This window comes from Cryptomeria japonica, chromosome 1 (genome assembly GCF_030272615.1).
Source record: "Cryptomeria japonica chromosome 1, Sugi_1.0, whole genome shotgun sequence".
Lineage (NCBI taxonomy): Eukaryota > Viridiplantae > Streptophyta > Pinopsida > Cupressales > Cupressaceae > Cryptomeria > Cryptomeria japonica.
In genome coordinates, this window is record NC_081405.1 from 261,192,793 (window position 1) to 261,205,256 (window position 12,464).

The window sequence follows — 12,464 nt, forward strand, 5'->3', positions numbered from 1 at the left end:
CAGCAAATGCCACTTCATTGAGGGCACCATAATCCGTGACAAATTTATTCAATTTAGGCTCACTATCAATTTGGATTTGGGTGCTTACCCCCTTCCATGGAAGCCATAAGTGCGTAAAACAAGTTGAGAAATATCATTCCAATGTCTTGGACCAATCCCTACTAAGGAGCATCCCATATACTTCTGGAATATCCACCACTTGAATGTCAACATAACGAGATATTCGGGGATCAACTCCTAACTGGATGTATACATCTTTCAATTCTTTGATGACGTTAACCTCAGTTTTGTCTAGTTGCACCACCTTACTATTTGCTCATACTAGTTGGAGTCCAAGTTGCTAACATATAGAGTAGGGCATTACGTTTCTTGAAGCTCCTGAATCTACCAAACAGTTATGTAAATTCTTCCCACATATCCTCAAACTTAGTAAAAATGGTGGATTTTCTATTGCATCACAGCTGGTGTTAGCGTTGACTTCATTAAGGTCTGCCATCTTAACCTCATTGCTTTGTGATTCTAATAATTCCAACTTTCTAAGGAGAGCCCTCTTCTGTTTAGGGCAATATCTCAATACTTCCATTAAGGACATAGTGGTGGTAGTCCTTTCCATCTCCTTAGTAACATCAAATGATCCTTTCAGAACATAATCTTGCCCTTGAGCTTGTCTAGGGCATGTTCCTTGAAAACCCTAAGGAGGACGAGGATTGTTGCTTGCATTAGCGTCAAGAGGTGCAAACCCACCCATCGAGGGAGGTGGCTCTGTTAATGGAGCTTTGCCTTGACTCCTAAGATTGTAATTGTTCCTGGTCTGAAAGGCTTGAGCATCGTAGACACATGGTTCACCTTCAGCTTCAGCCTGAAACTCTCTACATAGGAAAGTATCGACCAACATGGCAATATTAACCTTATCAAGTTCATCTTTAGAACAATCTTTGGGATGAGAGTCAGCTTGAGCAATTTTTATGATTTTCTCAAACTGAGCACAATTAACCTCAGAATGCGCAGCTGTGTCATGCAACCTGCACCAATTTGTTATCATATTCATATCGGCAAGGTTAATAGTTTGTGTGTGGTTTGGGTTATCTCATGCGTCGGGGTGATCATGATTCACCCCATCGTTATTCAGACCTGTATTCTAGTACCTATTATAAGGTTTGTTGTTGTCCCTTTGATTTTGGTTCTAGTTATTGTAGTTTTGTTGATTGTTATATGGCTGGGATTGATTATACCCTCCTGGAGGATTCATCTTTAGCTGGCTCAAGTCTGAAGTAACCTATGAGATCATTTTCTTTAAGGCTTCTACTTCAGCAGACATATGGGATCCTTGATTCTCAGGTGCCATAGTTGGAGGTTGGTTCGCTGGATTAATATTGTCAAATTGTTGATTTCTGACTTGCTCTTGACCAGCATATTGTGTTTGAGTGGGGGTGATATTGGTGTCATTTTGCCAAGTTGATGCTTGAGTAGCAAACTATTGATTCACCTGAGGTTGGGGTGCATAGATTGGCATGGGGTTCATCATTGGGGCACCTACTGGTAGAGATGAGGGTACACCTAGGAGTTGATTGTAGTTTCCTTGATTTAGCCCTATAGGTAAATTATATCCGATCCCTCCCAGGGTTTGATTCAACTCATGATTCATGCTAATTGCTAATGTGAAGACTTTTGCCAAGGTGTCCCTTTGATCCTGAGGAACACTCTTCTTAATAAACATAGTAGTCCAAGGGTCAATAGCTCTTAGATATGAGTCGATGGCTATGTTAGGTACTACCTGGTAAGGGGCTTGTAGCCTCTTGAATGCCCTTTGGAAGCCAGTATTAAAAGTTGTTAATGGCTCATTTGGCAGTTTCTTAAGAGAAGCAAACCAGTGGTATAGTGTCCTAGGGTCTACGTACACTCGAAATCGATCAATGAAGGCCTTCTCCAAGAGGTCCCAACATGTGATGGAGTTTGCAGGTAAGGTTAAGTACCAATTATATTCATTCTCCCCAAGTGAATATGGGAAGATTCTACAAACTACATCTTGGTGTGCAATATGATTACGAACAACCGCATCCTTGAATGCTTCAATATGTTCATCAGTCGTTTGTCCCCCTAAATAGTAAAATTTGCTACAAAATTTATCCGAGTTTCTAGGTAGGTCATGTATACCCCCTGGTATGGTTCCTAATGGTGTGGTGTCTTGGTTGAAGTAGGCCATTGAAGGTGGTGACAGTGGATGTTGAGTCACAAAAGGTGCAGCGATAGGCTGAGGACTAGGAATTAGTTGATCTCCTACGTTGGGTATGGATGACTATACTAGTGAGGCTATTGAGGGTTGTTTCTTAGCTTTGTTCTTCTTCCTCCTAGTGGTAGGCCCTACTTCTACTAAGTCGGATGGTGAAGAACCACTCTAAAGACTTGATGGAATCTCTCGGGAGAGAAGGATGATATACGATACAACTTAGTACCTCAATTTTCTGGTTGAGGAGGTGGTTGTGGATTTTCTTATGGGTTTACCAGAGGATTGAGTTGTCTCTATGCCTCTGCTTTTATACGTATAGCCTTTTTTCTCTCGTTGTCTAAGACTTGTCGTGCTTGTAACCAATCATTGTAATTTCTTGTATTGTCCCAAGCAAAGTCATATAGTTGGGTAAGAATATCGTCTTGCTCGTTGTTGAGGTTAAGTTGGGTAAAGGACATCAATCCATCTCCTGGGAGAACCATGTGCAGTTCACCAACAAGGGGATTAGTCTTGGCCCTCCTTCTATCGCCAGTTTCTATTGACAAGTGTTTTGACACACTCACCAATAGTCAGGTAGTTTATGCAAACACTCACCACCTCTCCTGAAAAGTAGTAAGTCTTGAGAAGCTAACTACTCCAAGGTCTCTATGGTCGAGTCTCGATGGTGATGGGTAGCCCAATGGTTGATGTGGTTATACCTATAAAGGGGCCTACTAGTTGGAACTAGATCTCGCTAGCTATGGGTAACTACACTTCCTTTCTTTTTGTATTTTTATGGTTTAAGATCCTCTGGGAAATAAAATGTGAAGCATAAAGGGAAACAAGAAAATAACAATAAAGACCAATATAATGACAACTCAATGAACTACTTGATTAGTTCCCTACAATGCAAGCAATTATCAAATTTTATCTAAGTTAGCATTCAACAACAGACCTCCTAAAAACCTGCAAAATCATCAATTTCACAAATTTATGAAAATAAAATCATCAACAATATGGCCTATCACAATAATTCTCATACACCACTAACATGTGCAATATTATTCATAAAGTGACACTCAAAAAATATTAAACCATATTGCTAACTCCAAATAATAGACGTTACCAGATTACACAAAACAATTTGGTAGAATATAAACGTAGATCAGGGAATCTACAAGCTGCTTCTCATATTAATCTCAATGAATGTATAACAAAAATAACTCAAACTTCTTAACAATCTACAAAATATTCTAAAAATCTCTAAGTAGGCCACAAATCATCAATTTGGGACCCTTACAAATGAATCCAACTTCTCAATTTATAGAAGTTCTTTACCCTACTATCTAGGAAATAACTCTATTCTAAATTAAGAACTGAGCCTAGAAGTCACAGTTAACTTGCAAGTTTCTACCTTGACATTCCACTTAACAACTATGAAATGGGTACTACGTGAGTACTACGGAATTCCTGTTAGGTGAGCTCTTTGAAGTCCACCCTTAGGATCTTTGTTGCCTTGAGCCCTATCTTTCTCTCTTCTTCTAACCAGTTTGTATTCATGTGCTTCTTACTAGTTGATGTCTTGTCATTCCATGCCTTTAGGGCCTCTTCTTCAGTTAACAAAAAAATTTCCTCTCTGGTTGGGATTCCAAAGGTGAGCCCAAGCATATCTGGAGACAAGTCTATGACTGTCTTTCCTTGTGCATCTGTGCAATTTCTAGTTTCTGGGTTATAGAATGGGGCAATGGTCATTATGAATTCTTGTGCTTGTACTAACTATGGGAAAACAATAACTTTGACTAGGCCGGACCTCTTGATTCTCTGATGGAGGGCCTCTAGACTAGGTTTGTCCAATTGAGCCTTGACATCTTCAACTTCTATATGACCAATTTTAGTATTTGTGACCCATCTGATTTAATCCTCTAGCTTTGAAACATAGACTTGTCCTTCATAATCATATTTCATGGTGGCTAGGAGTCTATCAATTTCTTTGCCTCTTTTGCTGGAGCATGAGTCCATCTAACCACTCGAACCTGCAAGCAGAACACAAATCTTCAATTTTTGACAAGCATAAAAGTTGATTTACCTCAGGACTTTGGGGTCCTGGGGTCTCAGGATAGGCATACGTGAAGGAATCCTGGAACTTTGAGGATCTAGGGTTCCAAGCTTATGCCTAAGTGGAAGCCACCCAAAACTCCGAGGGTCTAGGGTTCTGGGGTTAATAGCTACCTAGAACTCTGAGGGTCTAGGGTTCCGAGTTGAGAGCTACCTGGAACTCTAGCGGTCTGGGGTTTCGGGGTCATAAATACCAACAACCCGGAACACCGGGGGTCTAGGGTTTTGGGGCTAAGAAACTAGGGCATGCAAAAACAAGTGAAGCACAAAGAAAAACAAACAAAAACCAAAAACGAGGAGGAAAAACTAAACTAAAAACCAACAAGGGCAAGAAAATTCACCAACCTGATGAAACAAGATGCCTGAAAATGCCAAAGAAAACTCGAAGGTTCGGAGGTTCACAACTTGGAGATAGGGAGGAAGAGTTGTGGATGCACAAATGAACTTTAAAAGTCCATCATCTCTATTTATAGTCCCCCCCAAGTTTGTCCGTACGAAGGCGTTAAACACGACCTCGAGACTCTGGGGTCCTGAGGTTCCGAGCTCTACAAAAAGGAACACCCTACCCTAGAACTTTGGCCGGAGCAAGAAAAAGGAGGCCTCAACCTCAAGACTCCAGGACTCCGGAGTTCCGAGGTCAAAAGCAAAGGGACCTCGGGACTCCGGGACTCTGGAGTTCCAAGGTCAAAAGAAAAAGTGACCTCGAGACTCTAGGACTCTAAAGTTCCGAGGTCAAAACCAAAAGCGACCTCGGGACTCTAGGATTCCGGAGTACCGAGGTCAAGAGAAAAGTGACCTTGGGACTCTGGAGTTCCGAGGTCAAAACCGAAAAAATGAAAGAAAAGGGAAAACAAAAGGGACCCAAATTTCGACTCAAGGAGACTAATGGGGAAAAAGATATGCTAGGCATAATAGTGATGTGGGAGTTGTTCTGAAGGTACATTAGAAGGGTCCACAATAGATGATGTAGGATGTCAATATTTTCACTTGGTGTTTGAGTTGATCTTTTGGTTGCTTCTCTTTTTTTTTATTGTTCTCTCTATCAATTTGACTGCAAACATTCAAAAGTTATGCACATCTACCTCTGTTGATGAAGGACTAAGATCTACCTTAATGATGTTGAAATCACTTTCATTTGCCTCCTCTATGTTATTCTCTAAAGTAGGTCTAGCAATTTCAACACAAAGGTTGCTTGATGAATAATTAATTGCCAATTATGATGTCACCTTAGTCTTCTTTGATTTCACTATTTTCTGGAGCAAATTATCAATTGTATCAAATCCAAGTGTCACTAATTGGATAACCCTTTTCTTCTTTTGTAAACTTTGATGTAGCCATGAAGAAGAAGAAGAATATTGCAAAGGTTCCTGAATGTTAGTGAATGGAAATTTCAATGACATTGAGGAGTTGGCAACAAATGGAAATGAAACTTCATCTTGAGTAATATCTACCATTGGTATCTTGGATGGGATAAAGTCATCATGAGGGGAGATGCAATGATGATAGATGATGAAATAGAAGAAAGTTTATGCTCATTGTCATTGGAAGGTTGTTGTGGGGATGCATACTCATTTCCTTCTTCATCCTCTTGAATTGTATTCATCATAATCATTTTCACATGCTTTTGTAAGATCCCCTCTTTTGCTTGGGTCTTCATCATCACCATTATTATTTGAAGCAATTTGCTATAAATTCAGAACTGAAGTGGAATTCCATGATTTAGAAGAGGTAGACAAGGCTACATGATTATCATTCCTCTTTCTTGAAGTAACATCCTTATTTGGAGGCTAAGTGGTTGTAGCTTCAAGAATTTTGTTTTATATCCACTCTCTTGTCCTTCTCATAACACAAGTTGTCCTTTCATCTAGGTTATTTAATTCTAGAATCGACCAATCTATAGGTGGTAGAGGAAGCACCTAGATCTTCTCAAAAAAAAAGGGTGAATCAAAGTTGACTCATCATCTTCAATGCCAATTTTGTCCAATCCCAACCAGAAATTAATAATTTGCTTGACTTTGAGCCTCATCCAATCCCTTCTCTAGACTTAAAAATCATTTTCACAACTTCCTAGGAGTCTTCAATGTTAGGAAAGTGATTGAAACCCAAGCCAAGATTTAGTTTCTTAATAGCATACCATTTTCTATCAAAGGGGAATCTCATAGTGTAGGGGTACAAATTAATATTGACAATTGACCTCTCAACATCCCAAGCATCTGAATTTGATTTGTAACTGTAATGACCAATGCCAACCAGGAAAGGGATGTCATCCTTTCATTTATTTATGTGTATCTTATTGATCTGACTAACTTGCCTACATATTTCAACTAGCATCAATTTGTCATTTATAAATCTCAGCAACATGAATGGATATCCATTGTAACCTCCAATCTTAATGTAAGTTAACCTTGGGAATTGGATAAAATAACTCCCATATCACTGAACAAGACCTACTACCTTTAGAGATATCTTGATCCCAATGTTTCCCTAAAGTTATCTAACTATCGGCATGGTGAAGGCACCATTAACTCTTCGAAAATGATGAAAACTATGTTCTAGTTGCAACTATAGATGATAGCCCTAAATCAAAGTTGTCTTATCGTAGATACCTTGCTTATTAAGCCCCATCCAACTCTTCATTCCAGTAATGGCATAAAAGGGATAAGATGTCATGTAAATATATTGATTTGCTTTGAGCCCATTTAGTTGGTTGTGTAGGTTATTGCTAATGATCTCTACCCAATCAAAGAAGTGAACACCCTCACATATGATGCTAATAAAAAGAAACATCCATCCATTGAAATCATGAGAATATTTATTCCCCATTAATCTACTAAAAAAGATAACCATATTAGTGATATATTCTAACAACAAGGACCTGTGAATTGACCTTGACAACTATGATTTTCCTATCCTAGGTGTCAATAGCCATCTTTTGGCTATAGCATTGAGGCATCAAGTCTTATTATCATAAAAGCATCCTTCTACATACTCTTCGTCTACATATGTGTATTGATCTCTCATTGGAAACGTGAAAAAAAATTGTGATGGAAATTGGATCAAAAGTCGCCACCACTCTATCATTGATTGTTAATACTTCTCGATTATCTAGATTATATGCCCCCATGCATTCCAATTCAAGCTCTGGACATTGAATTGTCATGTGTTAACCCACTATCTAACATTTTGAATGTTACTGGAGTCTTCTCATCATTCTCCTGACTTCCAAAACTCATGGATACCAACATTCCCTAATATGATATCAGTTATCTCAGGGAGTGTTTATTCTAGGATGGGAGCGTAGTCATGTCCTTAATACTTGTATTTCATCTTACCCCAAATTCCTTGTTGCCAACTGCAAATAAAGTATGATAGATTGAAAAGTCACCAATTACAAGTTCTTTCCTATTGTAAACTCACCAATGTTTTTTATTTCATTGATTTCCTAGTGCAATAATTTAAATTCATGAGATGATATATATTTTTAGGCACTATGTCAAGAAATAAAGTGAATTGTCAATGATTGCATTTTCTCGATAGTTTCTAAATTCGTTTCAACAAACCTATTATGCCACCTACAACCTTTGCATTCTAAGATGACATTTCTTTGATTCGTTTTGCCAAACAAGCTATGCACCTTGTCAATATGTTCGCTTAGGCATTATTGATGACTTCATCATGTTCCTTCTTGTGCACATTCGGTCATCATTAATTCTTTTCATTTAGATGATATGTCTTAAGTGCATTCTCTCAAACAATTAAGACACAATGTTTTGTCTTCCACAGGTTACATCCATGGCTTCTAGTGCATTTTCAACTATAATATCAAACATAAATCATTTGGCCAATATGTCACAATGCATATCAATAACCTATCTAGAAGCTTTTATTTGACACGGTTTGGGAGGATACTGTCATGGTCCATTACATTCACTTGAAAGTTCATGAAGACTTTTCATAGTATAACTTTCATAGATCTCTATTTTGAAGCTCCCATATTCAATGTAGCAATTGTTGCAATTTATTATCTAAGCCAAGTCTGCCCCCACATAAACTCCACCTACCTATTAGGAGTGTTGTAGTAGATACAGCCTGGAGGAAGATTGTGTTGGGATCTCTATCCCAATAGCTCCTGATGTGAACAACAAAGACAACAAAGCAATTAATGAAGGTAGTTGAGATTTTGAATTTGAAATTGAGGGGGGATTTTTGTTTGAACAACATGAAGACAAAAAGGGAGAATGTTCTCCAGATTTCGAAGCTCCAGAATGTAAGTGCAACACAAAGAGAATGTGAAGAAGCTAGAAAAGAGTCTAAGCAGAGAAGAAGAATTTTTGTAAGCAACAATAGCTTGTAGGTGTGCATGTGGTTTGTCAATAGAGCAGAGATTTCTCCTGACTGTGTGCAACTCCAAGTGAGCATTATGTTTGTAATAAGCTCTGAGAAGCTCTATTTTTGTATAGTTGAATGCAACTCCTGATTGTTGCCTATAGATTAGAAATCTGTAGTTATTTCTAACTTTATATTTTGCAGTTTTTCTCCAATCATTAAATAGAAGCAAATGAAATTGCATGTCTCCTAGCTATTTGATTTTGTTGATTTGAATTCCCAACTGATTGGGAAATAGAGTTGTAGTATTGTGTAGGTTGGATTTTGAGCTTGAATGCTCACAACCGTAAGTCTAGATTTGTGAACAACAATAGGGGTGTTGAAGCTGAATCGTGGAGTTGAGGCATTCTGTCAAATAGTACATGCTTAATCAATTCTTCAACAATTCACACTGACGTGATATATACAACTACAAGATCTGATAAAACGAATCTCCAAGCATTATGTTTCGATGGATGTCATTATTTGTTTGAAATTTCTAAAGCCTTTTTATTGAATCCATTTTCTGTGAATCTTGGAAACCATTGCATGTCTCTGGGGAACTCTATAAGAAAACAATTCACTATGTTTTGTCTATGTTTTCACATTTAGTTTGCATCTGCAATCACAACACACTTTGACATTTCTTTGAGGTGTTTTGTAAAACTGTTCACTTTCCTTGACAATGCTTCTATATTGTCTTCATATAGTAAAATTTATTTGAGACATTATGACAAATAATTTACACACATTGTGTGTGCTTCTAACTCATGCTCATGTAACTTTCCTTTTTATTCATTTGAGGATTTCAAAATCCTTCTTAACAAATTCATTTATGTAAAGACATAAATTGTTCTAGCTTCAATAATAGCCAAAATACTCTTTATTCTTAAATAAACATAATTCCTTTAATAAGTCTATTTCATTCCACTTTTCCTTCTATAGCTTCATTTGATCATTCCATTTGTATCATAAATAAAATGAAATTTCTATAAAAGATAAAGATTCTTCATTGAATAAATTGATATAAATAGTATCTCAATCATACAATACTTAGGCTTTTCTAGTTGACTTAAGTTCAATAACAAAAGAATACAAAGTAAAGGGTGAGATGCATCCTTTGATCTACAACCCAAGCTATCTTCAATGCAATCTTTAGAATGAAGATGAGAACAAGATTCAAGTGCTTTTTCCACCCAACCTTGAAGCTTATGCTTTCCTAGAATTCTTAGTCAATCAAGAATACCCGAACCTGCACGAATTGCTTAGCTAAAAGAATTCAATAGACAAGATGGAATCTGGTGCATGCCTACATGATACATGCATTTTCAATTTTTTAATTCCATTAAGAAACAAGCAAGATCAATCAAGGATGTGGTAGAGAGCATAAATAAATCCATATGTCTCAATGGTCAATAAGTTACTCGGCCGAGTATAATGCCATGAATAGCAATATCTGGAAAAGCAAACTATTCTCTCTATAATTGCACATTTGGCACCCGTCCCAAAAGGTAACTTTCCACAAACACAAGCCTATCTAGCTTTGTTCATATAAATCTAGAATAAATATGTACAGAAGACAATCTTTCGCTTTTCAATTCTAGCTTCCTATTTCTTGCAAGATAAAAATACAATGATAAAGAAGACAATCTTTCACATCAATCTTTCTAGTACTTTAAAGACAAGAATTAAATATTAAGAAGGTGTAACACATGTATGTATCTTTACATAAAAATTGAATAAAAATGAGTACACACTCTTTTATTCAATTATCAAAACATTTAAATAGTGTAATCATTAACTTGCATTCCATTTCTTATGGTTTAGAATTTCCACGTTAATATCATCTAAGCTCTCTATCTTTCCATGTGTTTTGGTTTGTCTACCTCTTTTCTTGAATAACATATTTAGTTTAATACTAATATGTGACTTTCATGATTTAAGAACTCAACTAACTGATTTTACTAATTTTCCATAACATCATCTAACATGATGAAAATTCATAAAGCGCATATCTATATGGCTTTTCAAATGAGACACCCAATAATCATCTTAACTTTTAATGCAAGGATCAAATTCGGAAGTGTAAGTCTTTTCTTCACGAAATCAAAATAAGCTTCAATATTTAATAATTCGTTATCCTAGTATTTCATCTTCTTTGTGGTTCAAATTCAAAGTTTCTCTTCTCTCTCCTCTTACTCTATTTCTAAAGGGTTTGGTGATCTAATTTCTGAGAGTTTCACTATGTTTATCAACAAACTTTAAGAAATATTTCATTATTGCATCTATATTTACATGAACGTAATTTAAAGCAATTAAAAATGGTTTCATATCATGATTCTAATTCCTTCATTAGAATATTGTATAAATCTAAAAATAGAACATTCTTTTATCTTTTAGATATCTACAACAAAACAAGCTAGATTAGAGCCTACCTCAGGAAATGCAATCCAAGTCTGTTATGATCATTGATAACTTTAAACTATCTGCAATTTATCCCGATTCTAATGCTTTTCTCTCCTACGCTATTCTATCTCATGAGTTCTCTCTACTCTACTTACTACTCTATTTTTCCATTCTCTATTCTTAATTCTTATCTTTTTTATATTTTGCAAATTTCTCTCTTTTTCACAATACCGTCTTCTCTCCCTTCTATTCTCTACTAATAAAACAAACTAATGCTTGTTTAAGAGCCTACCTCTGAAATTCCACGCTAAACTTGAGATGATCATCACCAATCTTTTACGACTGGTTGTAATACTCCTAAATCTCTAATGCTTTTCTCTTCTACATTCCATTCCCTCCTCCTTTGTTGTCTATGTCTCCCAATTCGATGCTCTATATATAGTGCTTTCATCTACCTTCTTTCCTATTTTTGGGCTATCTCTCTTAGTGGTAAAGTGACACCACATGTTGTTTAACTACAACATCACAATCCTAAATGGTTTTGAATGCTTATGTGTTCTCCATGTGACACCAAACTCCTAAAGCTATTAAGTTCATAATTATTGATGATTTCATGTGGGCTAATTACCCATGCTACTTTTTTACCATGCCACGCTATATGGTAAATGTGAAAGCATTCCTTGAGAAGTTCATGTTCTATACAACTCTATGTGTTTGCTTCATGAGTTGATAATAATATCGACTCCCCCCTTTAACTCATAGTCTTCTTTGAGTCGCCATTAATACCGATTCTTTTGCAAGTAATTTCCAAGTCTTGTGGCTTTTACTTCATGCCAAGTCATTTAGTCCAAAGTTTAATTTGAACTCTAAGTCTGTTGCGGGGGCGATAATTACTGATTTCACTTGCAAACGGTCTCCAAATCTTTACATTGCCAAGTCGACTTCCCTTATAGCATGTACTTGTTGACTATGTCTTGCATTAAATACTTGCCACCATATCGGATATGTGGCTTCCATATATGTCGCTTATATATATCAGTCGACACAGTTTGCATTAAACTAAACATAATGTATTTTGCTTAATTGTATAGTCGATATACTTATCGACTTCTGCATGCAAGATGCTTAGTTACGTGGAATAGCCCTCAAGGTGACCACTTTTCAAGTACACAGTCCTCCTTTCATTCGAACTCTATCAGTTTGATAGTCTAAGCATATATTTAGCCAATACTACCTCAACTCTCCCTACATACCATGATTCATAGGGCATTTCCTCCCTTGTAATATGACATGAATTTGGTGACATGGGATGGTTGACTCCCACTCGGACTGTTCTAAGAGCTTGATTAAATACATGCAATTTAATAAATCC